The sequence below is a fragment of the Oryctolagus cuniculus genome, unplaced genomic scaffold, assembly GCF_964237555.1.
Source record: "Oryctolagus cuniculus unplaced genomic scaffold, mOryCun1.1 SCAFFOLD_45, whole genome shotgun sequence".
Classification (NCBI taxonomy): Eukaryota; Metazoa; Chordata; class Mammalia; order Lagomorpha; family Leporidae; genus Oryctolagus; species Oryctolagus cuniculus.
This window is the reverse complement of record NW_027208356.1, coordinates 798597-815945: the sequence shown is the minus strand read 5'-3', so window position 1 is coordinate 815945 and position 17349 is coordinate 798597. Positions and strand designations below refer to the sequence as shown.

Below are 17349 nucleotides of genomic sequence, written 5' to 3'. Positions count from 1 at the left end.
CATGAGGTGCTTTTTTTAAATGGATTTAGCAGGTAAAATTGGGCTACCTAATAGGATGTAGCTGGAATAATCACCTTTTTGTTAAATAAATCTGAGGTAATAAATGTTAGTGTATGAAGACATTGAGTTTTCTTTTATTGGGCCTTCTTGGTTATTTTAATCTGGGATCTGCGAATTCTCATTTTCTTTATTTTATTCCTCATCATGTCGGACCAACTCTGCTGCTTTGGGGATTTTTTTAGTACATCTGACATTTGGAAATTTAGACAATAGTATAGTTAAAATGAGATGTACCAAGTAAAGTATTTATTTTTATTCTGATACATATTTTGGAATTCTTCTAAAATTCCTATTGAGTATCCTTGTTAAATTTAGTTGCATCCCAGGTTAAGACTTATTGGAGGCAGGCTCCATGGCTCAATAAGCTAATCCTCCACCTGCGGTGCAGGCACACCAAGTTCTAGTCCTGCTGGGAGAGCCAGATTCTGTCCCAGTTGCTCCACTTCCAGTCCAGCTCTCTGCTATGGCCCAGGAGTGCAATGGAGGATGGCCAAAGTGCTTGGGCCCCGTACCTGCATGGGAGACCAGGAGGAAGCACTTGGCTCCTGGCTTTGGATCAGCGCCATGTGCCAGCTGCAGCACACTGGCGGCAGCGGTCACTAGGGGGTAAACCAACAGAAAAAGGAAGACCTTTCTCTCTGTCTCTCTCACTGTCCACTCTGCCTGTCAAAATAAAAAATAATTTTTATAAAAAGACTTATTGGAGCCACTTTAGTGATTACACCCATGAAACTTTGTTAATAAATGCAAATAGAACCTGGGAAAATTGATGTATATCTTATGCTGTAGAGACTTAAGATTGAACATCTTTTTTTAATCTTTTTTAATTATATAATTTAAAAACAAATTTTAGATTTTTTTTTTTACTTTACTAAGTCACAGCTCTGGCCCCATTAATATGACTTAACAATGTTTTTTCCTCTCAGAATTATCTCTATTGTTTCAGTTAACTGCATGCCTTTTCTTTACATTCAGATTCCCTCAGCTGTCAAAGCTTATTCATCTTAATTCTGTTGTTCCTATTTCCCTCCCTTTTATTCTGTCCCTAGGCTAATTGAGATCATGATTCTCCATTCCTTCTGTGTGGTGTCACAGTAGGCTTGAAGTGTTCTTTTTCTCTTCTGATTTCTAAAGAAAGAAATTATGTATTCCCCCAGTTTAGATATTTTAATAATGCACTCTAAAACAAAGGTTAAATGTTCTTAATTTGACAAGAATTTTCGGGGCCAGTGGTGTGGCATAGTGGGTAGAGCCACCACTTGCAGTGCTGGCAGCTCATATGGATCCAGATCTCTGCTATAGCCTGGGAAAGCAGTAGAAGATGGCCCAAGTCCTGGGCCCCTGCACCCATGTGGGATACCTGGAAGAAGCTCCTTGCTCCTGGCTTTGGATTGGCACAACTCTGGCCATTGCAGCCAACTGGGGAGAGAACCAGTGGATGGAAGACCCCTCTCTCTTCTCTACCTCTCTCTGTGCAACTCTGACTTTCAAATAAATAAATAAATCTTTAAAAAAAGATTTTTTTCTAATTTTAGATTTGTTCTACTTCATTGCCACTTCAGGGTGTGTGTAAGGAGTGCATATCCAGTTTTTCTATTTTGGAATTTGGGGATTTTGTATTAGCTCTGCTGTGTATTCATTTTTCTTGAGCATTGGTGATATCTTCTCCTTAGTTGTATTAAGAGAGAGAGCAATAGCCCTCATGTCTTTTTAGGTAAGTAAGACATATTAAAAACAGAGCATTCAGTATACATTCATAGTATTTTGACTTGTTCAATTGATTTTCCTGACCTCCCTTGGATATTCTTGGTCTTTGCTGTACAACTTTCTATACTCATTAATTCTTTGATATTCCCAAATCCAGAAAATGAATGACTCAACAGCTGTGTTCCTGTATTTGCTGGGACTCAGGGTAAGAAGCAAAGTGGAGGTGTTCAGGAATCTAAAGTTACATGCTACATAGGAAAGCACATCATTTCCTATACAAAGTGACTGGGAAATCCAGAATCTTTTGCACACATATTGGATCCTGAATTATTACTGGACTATTCAGTAAGATTTTAATGTATTTATTTTCTGTGTGTGTGTTTGTATTTCTAAATAAACTCTGCTGGGCTACTTAACATTAACATGTATTGCAGAATTCTTTCATCAGTTTTTACTTTTAAAAAGTTTCTCTTTCAGTTTTATGGGAGAGGGTAGAAGTTTCCTGCTATGTAACTGAAAGTTCATTCATTCATTAAAGTTAAAAATATTTGTTGCAAATTGGTAGAATACTATTAATTCTCATGTGATTTACATGAAACTAAATACATTCTCTATTTTGTTTTGCTTAAAATTTCTGCATGTGTGGACTTCTTTTTTCCTTCTTGCCCCAAATCCCTTTGTGTATTGGGATGGCAAATGGGTTTTACACTGGAGAAAACATGTTATTTTGGCAAAGAAGTACTTAGCCTTCCTGCTTCAAGTATTCAAATATTGCATTGGAAATCAGTATATTTGTTTACTGTACAAATGTCCTTCATACAATTTTGTAATCTTCTGGGATGGGAGAGGAAGCAGGAAATAGGAGGATTATGGGTGGGAGGGATGTTTTGGGGGAGGGGAAGCCACTGTAATCCAAAAGCTGTACTTTGGAAATTTATATTTATTAAAAAAATTAAACAATTTTGTAATCTTCATCTTCCTTTTTATTTCATCCTTTTTAAAAAAAGATTCATTTATTTTACTTGAAAATCAGAGTTACACAGAGAAGGAGAGAGAGAGAGAGAGAGCAGTCTTCCAACCGCTGGTTCACTCCCCATTTGGCCACAATGGCTGGAGCTCTGCCAATCCAAAGCCAGGAGCCAGCAGCTTCTTTTGGGTCTCCTATGCAGGTGCAGGAGCCCAAGGGCCTGGGCCATCCTCTACTGCTGGATAGTAAGTCTTACTTGCCTAAAAAGATGGATAGTAATTTGAGTAGCCAGGACTTGAACTGGCACCCAATTGGAATGTCAGCACTGCAAGCCACAGCTCTACTTGCTACTCCACAGCATCGGCCCCCTAAATTCTTATGAGTATTGCTACACGATTGGAATTTATAATTGATAATGCTGAACAATTGAAACTGTCTTATTTACAATTGTAGGACTGGATATGGCAGTTCTACTTGAAGTAAAGTATGTAGCCTGCTTATTGTATGATTTTCGGAAAAGCATGTATTTATATATAACAGCAGATCTGTTAATCATTTAAAAGTGAATTGTCATGATTACCCAGATGTAAAGAATGCAATATGTGCTAATGAGTTAGCAGTCACAGACATTTAGAATTAGAGGGATTTTAGAACTTTTTCAATACTGCAGTTTTTATGAAAAACTAATAATTTTTTTTATTTGACAGGTAGAGTTATAGACAGTGAGAAATCAGAAAGGTCTTCCTTCCATTGGTTCAGTCCCCAGATGGCTGCCACAGTTGGAGCTGTGCCCATCCAAAGCCAGGAGTCAGGTGCTTTCTCCTGGTCTCCCATCCGGGTGCAGGGCCCAAGCACTTGGGCCATCCTCTACTGCCTTCCCGGGCCATAGCAGAAAGCTGGACTAAAAGAGGAGCAACCAGGACTAGAACACTTTGCCCATAAGGGATACCAGCACCACAGGTGGAGAATTAACCAAGTGAGCCACGGCGCTGGCCCCCGATAAATTTACTCTTAACAAAATATCAAAATATCTTATTTAGTATAAAGTTAGTCGTGAAAAGAGACTACCTTGTTGAACACAGAAATTTGAGATTATATTTCTTGGTATTAATTTGCATCTTAAGGCTTATTGCCTAGTTTATTTCAATATTTCAATCTAATATTCCTAATAATATCTTGTACTTAGTGGTTCACTGTGTGCCAGACAATATTCTTTTGATTTTTTAAAAGATTTATTTATTTATTTATTTGGAAGTCAGAGTTACACAGATAGTGAACAAGAGGAAGAGAGAGAGAGAGAGAGGTCCTCCATCTGCTGGTTCACTCCCCAGATGGCCTAAAAGGTCAGAGATATGCCAATCTGAAACCAGGAGCCAGGACCTCTTCAGGGTCTCCCATGCAGATTCAGGGGCCCAAGGACTTGGGCCAACTTCCTACTGCTCTCCCAGGCTATAGCAGACAGCTGAATGGAAAATGGAGCAGCCTGGACTTGAACCGGCCTCCATATGGGATGCCCCCACTGCATGCAGTGGCTTTACTAGCTACACCACAGCACTGGCCTCAAGACAATGCTCTAAAATGATGCATTAATTATTCCCAAATATTGAAAAGTGGCATGGTACACATTTGAATGTGTTGTTTTGTACTAGTTGTAGAAACAGTTTAAAATATATTTATATTTAAAAATGTAAGCTTTGATCTAAAGGTTTACTTTCCCTTAAGGTGCCTGTTTGGAAACTGAGAGATCATTGAAGTCTCAAGATAGAGTACAACTGATCTTATCCAAGCCTCCTTTATCACATGAGGATGCTAAATGCCAAGCCCAGAGAAGTAAAGTGAATTGTTCAAGGTCACATAGGTAAGTTGTGGCAGGGATAATTCTGTATTAGCATTAGGTATCCTGATACATAGGCCACTGTTCTGTCAATTTTGTACTCCTTCTGGAGTTAAAGATTCTAAGTTGTGGAAAATTGAATTTGGAAATTTAGTGGTTGCTATGTTGTTATGGTGAGAAATTTCTGTGTATAGCTATGAGTTGCTTAAATTTTATTCAATATATTTTTCTAGTATGTTTGCTATTTATTTGAAATGTATAACAAGTAGCTTCATCTATTTGCCAAAAGAATTTTTAAAGATTTATTTATATTATTTGAAAGTCAGAATTACACAGAGAGAGAAGGACAGGCAGAGAGAGTGGTCTTCCATTCACTGGTTCACTCCACAGTTGGCCTCCATGGCTGGAGCTGTGCTGACTGGAAGGCAGGAGCCAGGAGCCTCTTCCTGGTCTCCTATGCAGGTGCAGGGGCCCAAGGACTTGCACCATTTTATAGTGTTTCCCAGGCCATAGCAGAGAGCTGGATAGGAAGTGGAGCAGCCAGGTCTTGAACTGATGCCCCTATGGAATACCAGCACTGCAGGTGGCAGCCTCACCCACTATGCCACAGTGCCAGCCCTTGCCAAAAGAATTTATAGAAGCTATTCCATATATACACTTAACAATTATTTAGTTACTTGACATGAACTATCCCTGCATATTTGAAAATTTTGAATGGTATCACTTGGGTTTTAAGAATGTTATATTTTAGGTCTCTTAATATTTTTAGTGATGATGTTTTAAAGGCCCTTTCTGTTTTATGAAAAATGATAAGGATTTTGTTTTACAATGGCCATAGTATTACTACTTAAAGCAATAGATTAAATAAAACTTTTAAACAAAGTCATTTAATACTGAATTCTAACACACTGGTATATTTTAAAGTGAGAAGCCGGATTTCTTTCAGATATTCTAAAGAAGAATGATAATCAAAATTGAAGACATCTACAGTTTTTAATCACTTGTTTTAAGTATTGGTCATAATGGTCCAATTTTGAGTTTAATTTTAATTAGCTTTTAAATGATTCAATATGTTTTATAGAAAAAATTCGGAGAACATAATTATATACTCAACCTCCCTCCCTTCTTTTTCCTTCTTTGTCATTTTTTTTAGCTTATGAAATGACATTTTCAGTTTACATTACATTAAAAAGGGTTCTTGAATCAAGGGACAAGTTTAACAGGCAAAAAGCAAAAAGATCGTAATTTAGAGGGAATATAGACAATGGCTCTAAACAATATTTGAATATCACATCTAAACAATATTTGAATAAATTGATAAATATTTTAATTTCTCCTACTAAAATGCTCAAAGTCTTTAATTATTTATCAAATATTAGTGCAAAATTATGGATTTAAATGATCCCAAAAAGTGATGAATTTTTGTGTAATAAAGTCCAATTTTTGTCAAGGCTTTTTGACAGTCTCACAGAAAACTTATGTTTGTGAATGGGAAGAATAATACCAAAATATCCATACTACCAAAAGCAATTTGCAAATTCAATGTAATCCCAATCAACATACCAACGATGTTCTCAGAGCTAGAAAAAATGATGCTAAAATTCACATAGAAACATGAGAGATGCTTAACATCTAAAGCAATATTATAAAGCAAAAAAAAGCTGGAGACATCACACCATATTTTAAGACATATTACAGGGGTCAGCACTATGACAAAGCAGGTAAAGTCACCGTCTGCAGTGCCGGCATCTCATATGGGTGCCAGTATGTTTCCCAGCTGCTCCACTTCTTATACCCCTCTCTGGTATAGCCTGAGAAAAAAGTAGAAAATGGCCAAAGTCTTTGGGCCCCTGCACCTGCATAGAGACCTGGAAGAAGCTCCTGACACTTGGATTCAGATCAACAGAGCTCCGGCCATTGTGACCATTTGGGGAGTAAACCAGTGGATGGAAGACCTCTCTCTCTCTCTGCCTCTACCTCTCTGTAACTCTGCCTTTCAAATAAATATACTGCAAAAAAAAAAGAAGAAGTGTTAGCACTGATATAATAACAGACACACAGTTCAATGGAAAAGACTTGGTAGCATAGAAATAAACCCAAATTTCTACCAGCAACTCATATTTAACAAAGGAACTAAAATGAACTGGAGAAAGAAGAATCTCTTTCACAAGTGGTGCAGAGGAACTTGATTATCCATATGTAGAAGCCTGAAAAGAGACTCCAACATCTCTTACACTATGTGAAAGTGAACTCACAGTGAATTAAAATGTAATCATAAGACCCAAACCCAAGTAAACATAGGGAAACTCTAAATATTGTCAACACACAATAGCTTTTGGGTAAGATTCCAATAGCAATAGTCACAAAAATAAAAACAGAGACATTTGAGTATATCCAACTAAGATACTTCTTCACAACAAAGTAAACATCAGAGTGTAGATACAATGAACAGATGGCAGGAAAAATTAAAACTCTGAATGTTTACAGATTTCCAGAACATTTACATGAATTGGAAAAACTCCAAAAAATACAGTGAAGAAACAGGCAAGGATCTGAATAGACATTTCTCAGAAGAAATGTACATGGTCAAAACATGTGAATATGCCCGATGTCACTAGCCATTATGTAAATATAAATCAGAACACCATATCAGTCTCCAACACCTGTGGGAGAATACAACACTCAGGTGTTTGTGTGTGCAGCAAGTGGGTTTAGAGGACCCTGTTCACCTCTGGAGAGCAGAGCCTACAGGGAGGTAAAGAAACCTTACTGCGCAGGGGCATGCTAATCTTCTCTGTATCATTCCAATTTTAGTATATGTGCTGCCGAAGCGAGCACATGTGCTGCCGAAGCGAGAAAGAGATGAAAAAAATTTATCTCAGCTAGCCACTAATATTCAAGAAACAAGGTCTTCAGGAAAGCCAACTCAACTGACATTTTCATGTCATTGTTAAATAAAGGAAAAATTATCTAGGTTCAGCAATACGTAGTTTATAAGAGAAAGACTACAGAGTAATTTCCTTGGCATAGAAATAACTTTTTTTTTTTTTTTTTTTTTTTTATCCATGAGGGCTTGCTATCACCACCACACACCCACATCCCATATACAAATGCCTGGCTTGAGTGGTAGCTTCTCTGCTTTGAGGCAAGTTTCTGCTAGTGTGCACCCTGGGAGGAGACGGAGGATGGCAGAAGTGCTTGGGTCCCTGCACCCAAATGGGACATCCAGAATGAATTCCCAGTTCCTGGTTTTGGCTTGGTCAAGCTTTGGCTATTGCAAGTGTCTGGGGAGTGAAGCAGTGGTTCCCTCTTCCTGTCACTCTGCCTTTCAAATCAATAACTGTTGTTGGTAATGACTAATAATGATATTCACTGATTGTCAAATTTTGAATCTATTAATTATAGACAATTTCTCTTTGTATTTTTAAACTTTCATAATGTTCTGTAGCCAATTTCATCACTAGAAATAAAAACTTTTCCTCAAAAAAAAAAAAAAGAAACCTTACTGCTTTCCTAATGTGCTTATTAAGTTCTTGACCAGCGCCTGTTAGTCTTGCCACAAACTTTCTAGTCTTACTACTTTCCTTCTTCTTCTTCTTCTTCTCTGTGACTTGTAAAATAGTATACATTCTATATACTGTGGATACTTTTGATTTATTTTATTCCTTCGGTCTCCTATGAAGTTCCTCCACAAAAGCACAGCCCTCAAAATATTCATTCATTTATGCAGTCTGCAGATTTCATGAGCTACTAAATTCCAAGTAGTATGTTAAAGGCAAGATCTGGGCCTAAGAGAAAAGTGGTCTAAATTCTGTGCCTAGAAGAGGATTTGGGACATAGTAGAACTTCAGTGAAGTGCTATGTGAATGACATGCACTCATTAAATGAGTAATCTAAAGCATACACTTCATTTAAGCAACACAGCAGCCCTACTCACCTCAGGTAGAGCAATTGAGAGGAATAATGTGAACAAAAATAAGACATCAATAAGTTGAATAATAACAGAGAAAAAACAAAATGAGATAGATGCCAACATTACTGAGCTATTTTTGAGGAATTAAATTGATAGAGGGGCTGGCATTGTGGCCAAGTGGGGAAAGCTGCAATCTGTGAGGCCAGCATAACATCTGAGTTCCACTTTGAGTTTAGGAATCTCCACTTCCAATTTAGCTCACTGCTAAACACCTGGGAAACCAGCAGAAGATGGACGAAGGACTCAGGTCCTTGCCACTCATGTGGGAGACTTGGATGAAGCTCCTGACTCCAGCATGCCCCAGGCTCAACTGTTGAAACTCTCTGGGGTGTGAGCCAGCAGATGAAAGCTATCTATGTCTTTCCCTCTCTCTCTAAATCCACCTTTCAAATAATAAAGATTTAATAAACAAATTAACTGATTTCAAAATACACAAAAACATGAACAATACTATATCATTTTTATGCCAAACTGATAAAAAATAACAAATGCTAGAGAGCACATGGGAAAAGAAAACCACCATATATGGTAGGTGAAAACACAAGTTAGTACAGATGTTATGCAGAACAGTATGGTCATTCCTTAAAAAGGATAAAAATTGGGGCTGGCGCTGTTGTGCAGTGAGTTAAAGCCCTGGCCTGAAGGGCCAGCATCCCATTTGGGTGCCAGTTCTAGTTCCAGCTGCTCTTCTTCCAATACAGCTCTCTGCTATCTCCTGGGATAGCAGTAGAAGATGGCCCAAGTCCTTGGGCCCATGCACCCATGAGGGAGACCCAGAGGAAGCTCCTGTCTCCAGGTTTCAGAATGGCATAACTCTGGCCTTTGTAGTCATCTGTAGAGCGAACCAGCTAATGGAGGACCTCTCTGTGTCTCTACCTCTATTGTAACTCTTTCAAATAAATAACAAAAATTAAACTAAGATAAAAATTGACCTACCATGTGAGAGTTATCTTGCTCTTGGCTATATAGAATAAGGAAATTTTATTAGAAGGAAAGGAGGAGAGCATATCAAAGATACAGCAATTTTCCCATAACACAGCCACTATAACACAGTTCACTGCAGCCAGGATGTGAAACCAATCTAGCTGTCCATCAATGAAAAACAATGGACAGGGCAACCTCTTTTAGATACAAAAAAAGAACAAAATATTATTAAATTAATTGAAATAAGCCAGAAGCAGGAACACAAATGTCACCTGGTCCTTGTCGCATGTGGAAGTGAAAGAAAATAATGGATCTGAACACAGAACTGTGATTACTAGAGGCTGAGAAGGGAAGCAGCTAGGGATAGAGGGGGATTGGATAATAGGTATCAAAAATCAAAGAGGCAGAAAGAACTTCTGGTGTTCCATAATATAATGAGATGACTACATTCAACCATATTAGGTTCTGTGTAAAGAACTGAAGGAGAGGACCTGGTAGTCTCAAATCATGGAGAAGAATTAGAAACTGTAGTTGCTTGGGGGCCAGCATTGTGGCACAGTGGGCTAACACCCTGGCCTGAAGCACCAGCATCCCATGTGGGTACCAGTTCTAGTCCTGGCTGCTCCTCTTCTGATCCAACTCTCTGCTATGGCCTGGGAAAGCAGTAGAAGATGGCCCAAGTCCTTGGGTCCCTGCACCCAAGTGGGAGATCTGGAAGAAGCTCCTGGTTCCTGGAATCAGATTGGCAGAGCTCCGGCCATTGTGGCCATCTGGGGAGTGAACCGGCAGAGGAAGACCTCTCTCTCTCTCTGCTGCTACTTCTCTCTGTAACTCTGTCTTTCAAATAAATAACTCTTTAAAAACTTAATAAAACTGTAGTTGCTTAGCTTGATCACTTTTTACTGCATAAATGTGTGCAAATATTGCACTACACCCTGTAATAATGCATGACTAGGACACATTAATCACAAATTATTTCAATGAAATTTTAAAAATTAGAAGCATTTCTTTATATTAACAATGAACTATTTGAAAATGAAATTAGAGAAACATTTCCATGCATAGCAGCATAAGAACCAGGAACCAATGTCTTCAATGTTATCAGTGATGAATCAGATTCACAGCCCCCAGCACTCAGTTTTTGCCATATACTTTACCATGGCAATTGTGGGCATATAGTAGTAAATCAATGGACAGGAATCCTTTGTCTCTAAATCTGCTAAATAAATAAACAAGGAATTCATCAAAGAAAAAGAGATATCAATTTGGATGCCAGGCACAAAAACACATGCACTTGAGCTATCCTCCAGTTTGTGATGCCAACAAATCTTTCAGACATGTTACATTTTCAGAGACTTTTCTGTAATCTTGCTAAGCTTTCTGGAAATCTGCCTTATAGCAAAGGGTTTCCCAATTCCATTACACTCATGATATTTCTTTTGTGTGATATATTAGTTTACCATCTAGAGATAATTTATGGTACAAAACTTTTCTATGCATGCATGTTTTCTCATTTGTGAGTCTATTCATGGGAATTGAAGACTGATTTATAACAGAAATACATTTTCCAAATTCATTGCATAGACTTTTGTTCCTTATGAATTCTCTGAAGTCTGTTGATGTCTAATTTCTGGCTAAAGGTTTTATTGTATTTACAGCATGCAAAGACTATCACCTTTTGTGAATTCTGTGTCTATACAAGCCTGAAATAAAGAAAATGTTTTTGCACAATCAGTATACGCCTAAGAAACCACCTGTGTCAATTCTCTGATGTACCATTGACTTCTGACTCTAATAATATTTATAAGCTTTCTCCTTTACATGAGTCTCTGTTGGATAGGATGTGATTTCCAGCAAAAGGTTTTGTCACAATACTTACATGAATTTTGGAGAAAAGCTCTTCCACATTCATTATATTGTTAAGGTCTCTCCCTTGTTCAAATTCCATGATGGATTATGAGGCATTACCTATGTGAAATGACTTTCTCACATTTATTTCATTCATTAGATATATATGTTGTGCATTCTGATATAAGGAGAGATTTGGGCAGAGCTTTCCAACACTCATTACACCCATAAGGTTTCTCTCCCACGTGAATTCCCTGTTGTCTTATGAGGTATGGCTTCTAATTAAAGGGATTTTACTTTCAAAGGAGTTTTTCCCTATATGAATTTGATGATGTACAATGAGGGCTGAATTATGGTAAAAGGCTCTGAGTCATTACATTCATAAAATTGCTCCCCATGAGAATTCTTTTATGTTTGATGAGGTCTGATTTGCACCACAAAGGCTATTCACATGTATTATATTCATGCATTTCTCCCCTTGGTGAATTCTCTAATATTTCATGAGATATAACTTGCACAAAAAGGTCAAGTAGAAAATTCCCTGTGTGGATACTCTGATATCTTATGAGTTATGAAGTACAGCAAAGAGGCTTTCCACCATCCTTCCATCCATAAAACCTACCTAAATTGAGCAACAAAGATATAGAAAACCTAAACACACACATAACCAGATGGAAATGATACCAGTAATAAAGACCATCACTACCAAGAAAACCCCAAAACTGGAAGGCTTCACTGCTGAATTCTAACAGACATTTAAAGCACTAACTGCAATTCTTCTCAAGTTATTCAAAACAATTGAGAGAGAGGCGATTCTCCCAAATTCTTTCTATGAAGCCAACATCACCTTCATTCCTAAACTTGAAAAAAGTGCAACAAAGAAAGTAATTATAGACCAATTTCCCTGATGAACATACATGCAAAGATCTGCAACAGAATTCTGGCCAATTGAATCCAACAATGCATCAGAAAGATCATCCACCCAGACCAAGTGGGATTTATCCTTGGTATGCAAGGATGGGACCAAAGGCTTTTCCACAGTCATTTCATTTATAAGCTTTCTCCATGGTGTGAAGGCTCTGATACTTTCTGAGGTTTGACTTCTCAGCAAAGGTTTTTCCACAGTCATTGCAATCATAAGGTTTCCCCCAGTACAAATTGTCTGATGCTTTGTGAGCTTTGATTTCTCAGCAAAGGCTTTTCCACAATGATTGCATTCATAAGGTTTCTCCCCTCTGTGAATTCTCTGATGATTTATGAGGTTTGCCTTCTGGCCAAAGGATTTTCCATAGTAATTGCATTCATAAGGTTTCTCACCTGTGTGAATTCTCTGATGATTTATGAGGTTTGCCTTCTGGCCAAAGGATTTTCCACAGTCATTACATTCAAAAGGTTTCTCACCTGTGTGAATTCTCTGATGATTTATGAGGTGTTTCTTCTGGCCAAAGAACTTCCCACAGTCATTAGATTTGTAAGATTTCAACCCTGTGTGAATTCTCTGATGTCTAATGAGATCTGACTTCTGGTGAGTGGTTTCCACACAATCATTACACACATGAGGGTTTTCCACAATATGAGTGCTGTGATGGAGGGTATTTAATACTGAATGAATTCCCACAAGGTTTACATGCATAGGATTTCTTCCCTATATTTGGTCTATGATTCAGTCTAACATGTGATTGGTAAATGACAGGTTCCACAGTCCCAATATACTTATAAATGTTCTCTCTTTTCAGGTGAATACAATCAGAATTCCACAGTCAGTCAGCTGGGAGGGGTGGATGAATCCGGAAACAGCTGGTTTCCTTGTACTAAAACAAGCGCCATATCACGAAGGACTCTTGCATTTCTTTTTCTTTTTTGCATTTTTCACATTTTCTTATTTATCATGGTTTGTAATAAATTTTCTGATGTGGGTTGTGGTTTTGAGGCTGGCTTAAGGAGTTCAGGGAACCAGAGGAATGGTCTTTTTCAATTAGGGCACAGCTGTTGTTTCTCTCCAATTCTGGCTTTCTGTAATTGCTTTGGGTGCCTCAGGCAATTTTTCATTTTGAGCGACTTTTTCCTAAATGCTTTGTTGGTCTGAGTTGGTTTTGCCTTTTTCCTTTTCAAATTGTGTATTCTGATGCAATACAAACAAGGGTTTAGAACGAGGATCCATCAGGAAATTGAAAAACAGAACATATTGGGTTTTCATGATTAGAAATCATAGGCAACATGACCAAGATGAGTTTTTGGGTTTTGGAAAATGACATAGAACCCTTCCACTGAGGGGCAGATATTAATTTCCTCCAAATCGAGAGTGAGTGCGATTTTCAGGTGAATTCAATCAGAATTCCACAGCCAGTCAGCTAGGAGGGGTGGATGAATCCGGGAACAGCTGGTTTCCTTGCAACTAAATCAAGCCCAATATCACAAAGGACTCTTGCATTTCTTTGGCTTCTTTCTCTTTTTTCTTTTTATCATGGTTTGTAATGAATTTTCTGATGTGAGCTTTGGTTTTGAGGCTGCAATATAGAGTTCAGTGCACAGGAGGAATGGTCTTTTTCAAACAGGGCATAGCTGTTGGCCTGCTTCAATTCTGGCTTGCTGTCATTGTTTTGGGTGCCTCAGCCGATTTGTGGTTTCTTGTGTGGCAATTTCCTAAATGTTTTCTGGGTCTGAGTTGGCTTTGCCTTCTTCATTCCCAAATTCTGTATTCTGACGCAACACAAACAAGAGTTTGGACAGAGTAGCCATTATGAAATAAAAAACATTACAAATGGGCATTTGAAGAATATAAATCTACAGGTAACACGACCAAGGTGAGTTTTTGTGTTTTGGAAAATCAAATGGAACACTTTGGCTGAGGTGACAGATATTAATTGCCTCCAAAATGAGTTTCACTATGATTTTCAGGTTAATTCAGACAGAATTCCACAGGCATCAGCTGGAGGTGTGGATGAATCCGGGAACATTCGGTTTTCTTGAGACTAAATCAAGTCCAATATCATCATGGATTCTTGCATTTTTTTGGCTTTTTTCTCATTTTTCTTATTTATCATGGTTTGTAATGAATTTTCTGATGTGAGCTTTGGTTTTGAGGCTGGCATATTGAGTTCAGGGCACAAGAGGAAGGTTCTTTTTCAACCAGGGCACAGCTGTTGGCTTGCTCCACTTCTGGCTTGCTATCATTGTTTTGGGTGCCTCAGCCGATTTGTGGTTTCTTGAGTGCCAATTTCCTAAATGTTTTCTGGGTCTGAGTCGGTTTTGCCTTCCTATTCCCAAATTTTGTATTCTGATGCAATACAAGCATGTTTTGGAGAGTAGCCATTATGAAAGAAAAAAAAAAACACAGCGCATTGCCATTTCAGGATTAGAAATCTACAGGCACCACAACCAAGATGAGTTTCTGTGTTTTGGAAAATGACATAGAACGCTTCTGCTGAGGGGACAGATTCTAATTCCCTCCAAAATGAGTGTGAGTGCGATTTTGAGGTGAATTCAATCAGAATTCCAGAGTCAGTCTGTGGAAGGGGGGGATGAATCTGGAAACAGCCAGTTTCTTTGTGTCTAAATCCAGCCAAATATCACAAAGGACTCTTGCATTTCTTTGGCTTTTTCACATTTCCCTTATTTATCATGGTTTGTAATGAATTTTCTGATGTGAGCTTTGGTTTTGAGGCTGCAATATAGAGTTCAGGGCACCGGAGGAATGGTCTTTTTCAAACAGGACACAGCTGTTGGTTTGCTCCAATTCTGGCTATTGTCTTTGTTTTGGGTGCCTCAGCTGAAATTTGGTTTCTTGAGTTTCACTGCAATTGTCAGGTTAATTCAGTCAGAATTCCACAGGCAGTCAGCTTTAGTGGTGGATGAATCTGGGAACAGCCAGTTTCCTTGCAACTAAATCAAACCCAATATCATTATGGATTCTTGCATTTCTTTGGCTTTTTCACTTTTTTCTTATTTATCATGGTTTGTAATGAATTTTCTGATGTGAACTTTGGTTTTGAGGCTGCAATATGGAGTTCAGGGCACAAGAGGATGGTTCTTTTTCAATCAGGGCACAGCTGTTGGCTTGCTCCACTTCTGGCTTGCTGTCATTGTTTTGAGTGCCTCAGCCGATTTGTGGTTTCTTGTGTGGCAATTTCCCAAATGTTTTCAGGGTCTGAGTTGGCTTTGCCTTCTTCCTTCCCAAATTTTGTATTCTGATGCAATGCAAAGAAGAGTTTGTATAGAGTAGTCATTATGAAATAAAAAACCTAACAAATATGCATTTGAAGCTTAGAAATCTATAGGGAACATGACCAAGGTGAGTTTTTGTGTTTTGGAAAAAAAATGGAACACTTTGGCTGAGGTGACAGATATTAACTGCCTCCAAACTGAGTTTCACTGTGATTTTCAGGTTAATTCAGTCAGAATTCCACAGGCAGTCAGCTGGAGGGGTGGATGAATCCGGGAACAGTCGGTTGCCTAGCGACTAAATCAAGCCCTATATCATTATGGATTCTTGCATTTCTTTGGCTTTTTTCTCTTTTTTCTTATTTATCATGGTTTGTAATGAATTTTCTGATGTGAGCTTTGGTTTTGAGGCTGGCGTATTGAGTTCAGGGCACAAGAGGAAGGTTCTTTTTCAATCAGGGCACAGCTGTTGGCTTGCTCCACTTCTGGCTTGCTGTCATTGTTTTGGGTGCCTCAGCTGATTTGTGGTTTCTTGTGTGGCAATTTCCTAAATGTTTTCGGGGTCTGAGTTGGTTTTGCCTTCTGCCTTCCCAAATTTTGTATTCTGATGCAATACAAGCAAGATTTTGGACAGAGTAGCCATTATGAAAGAAAAAAAAAAAACACAGCAAATTGCCCTTTCAGGATTAGAAATCCATAGGCAACACAACCAAGATGAGATTCTGTGTTTTGGAAAATGACATGGAACGCTTCTGCTGAGGGGACAGATTCTAATTCCCTCCAAATGGAGTGTGAGAGCGATCTTGAGGTGAATTCAATCAGAATTCCAAAGTCAGTCTGTGGAAGGGGGGGATGAATCTGGAAACAGCCACTTTCTTTGTGCCTAAATCCTGCCAAATATCACAAAGGACTCTTGCATTTCTTTGGCTTTTTCACATTTCCCTTATTTATCATGGTTTGTAATGAATTTTCTGATGTGAGCTTTGGTTTTGAGGCTGGCATATTGAGTTCAGGGCACAAGAGGAAGGTTCTTTTTCAATCAGGGCACAGCTGTTGGCTTGCTCCAATTCTGGCTTGCTGTCATTGTTTTGGGTGCCTCAGCCGATTTGTGGTTTCTTGAGTGGCAATTTCCTAAATGCTTTCTGGGTCTGAGTTGGTTTTGCCTTCTTCCTTCCCAAATTTTGTATTCTGATGCAATACAAGCAAAATTTTGGACAGAGTAGCCATTATGAAAGAAAAAAAAAAACACAGCAAATTTACCATTCAGGATTAGAAATTCATAGGCAACACAACCAAGATGAGATTCTGTGTTTTGGAAAATGACATGGAACGCTTCTGCTGAGGGGACAGATTCTAATTCCCTCCAAATGGAGTGTGAGAGCGATCTTGAGGTGAATTCAATCAGAATTCCAAAGTCAGTCTGTGGAAGGGGGGGATGAATCTGGAAACAGCCACTTTCTTTGTGTCTAAATCCTGCCAAATATCACAAAGGACTCTTGCATTTCTTTGGCTTTTTCACTTTTTTCTTATTTATCATGGTTTGTAATGAATTTTCTGATGAGAACTTTGGTTTTGAGGCTGCAATATGGAGTTCAGGGCACAAGAGGATGGTTCTTTTTCAATCAGGGCACAGCTGTTGGCTTGCTCCACTTCTGGCTTGCTGTCATTGTTTTGAGTGCCTCAGCCGATTTGTGGTTTCTTGTGTGGCAATTTCCCAAATGTTTTCAGGGTCTGAGTTGGCTTTGCCTTCTTCCTTCCCAAATTTTGTATTCTGATGCAATGCAAAGAAGAGTTTGTATAGAGTAGCCATTATGAAATAAAAAACCTAACAAATATGCATTTGAAGCTTAGAAATCTATAGGGAACATGACCAAG

At 38.5% G+C, this 17349-nt stretch overlaps 1 pseudogene; it reads right to left on the bottom strand.

Annotated features, from left to right (window-relative positions):
- Positions 1-7338: 7338 nt before the first annotated feature.
- LOC138848339 (U6 spliceosomal RNA) lies at positions 7339-7406 on the bottom strand (annotated as a pseudogene).
- Between the last annotated feature and the right edge of the window lie 9943 nt (positions 7407-17349).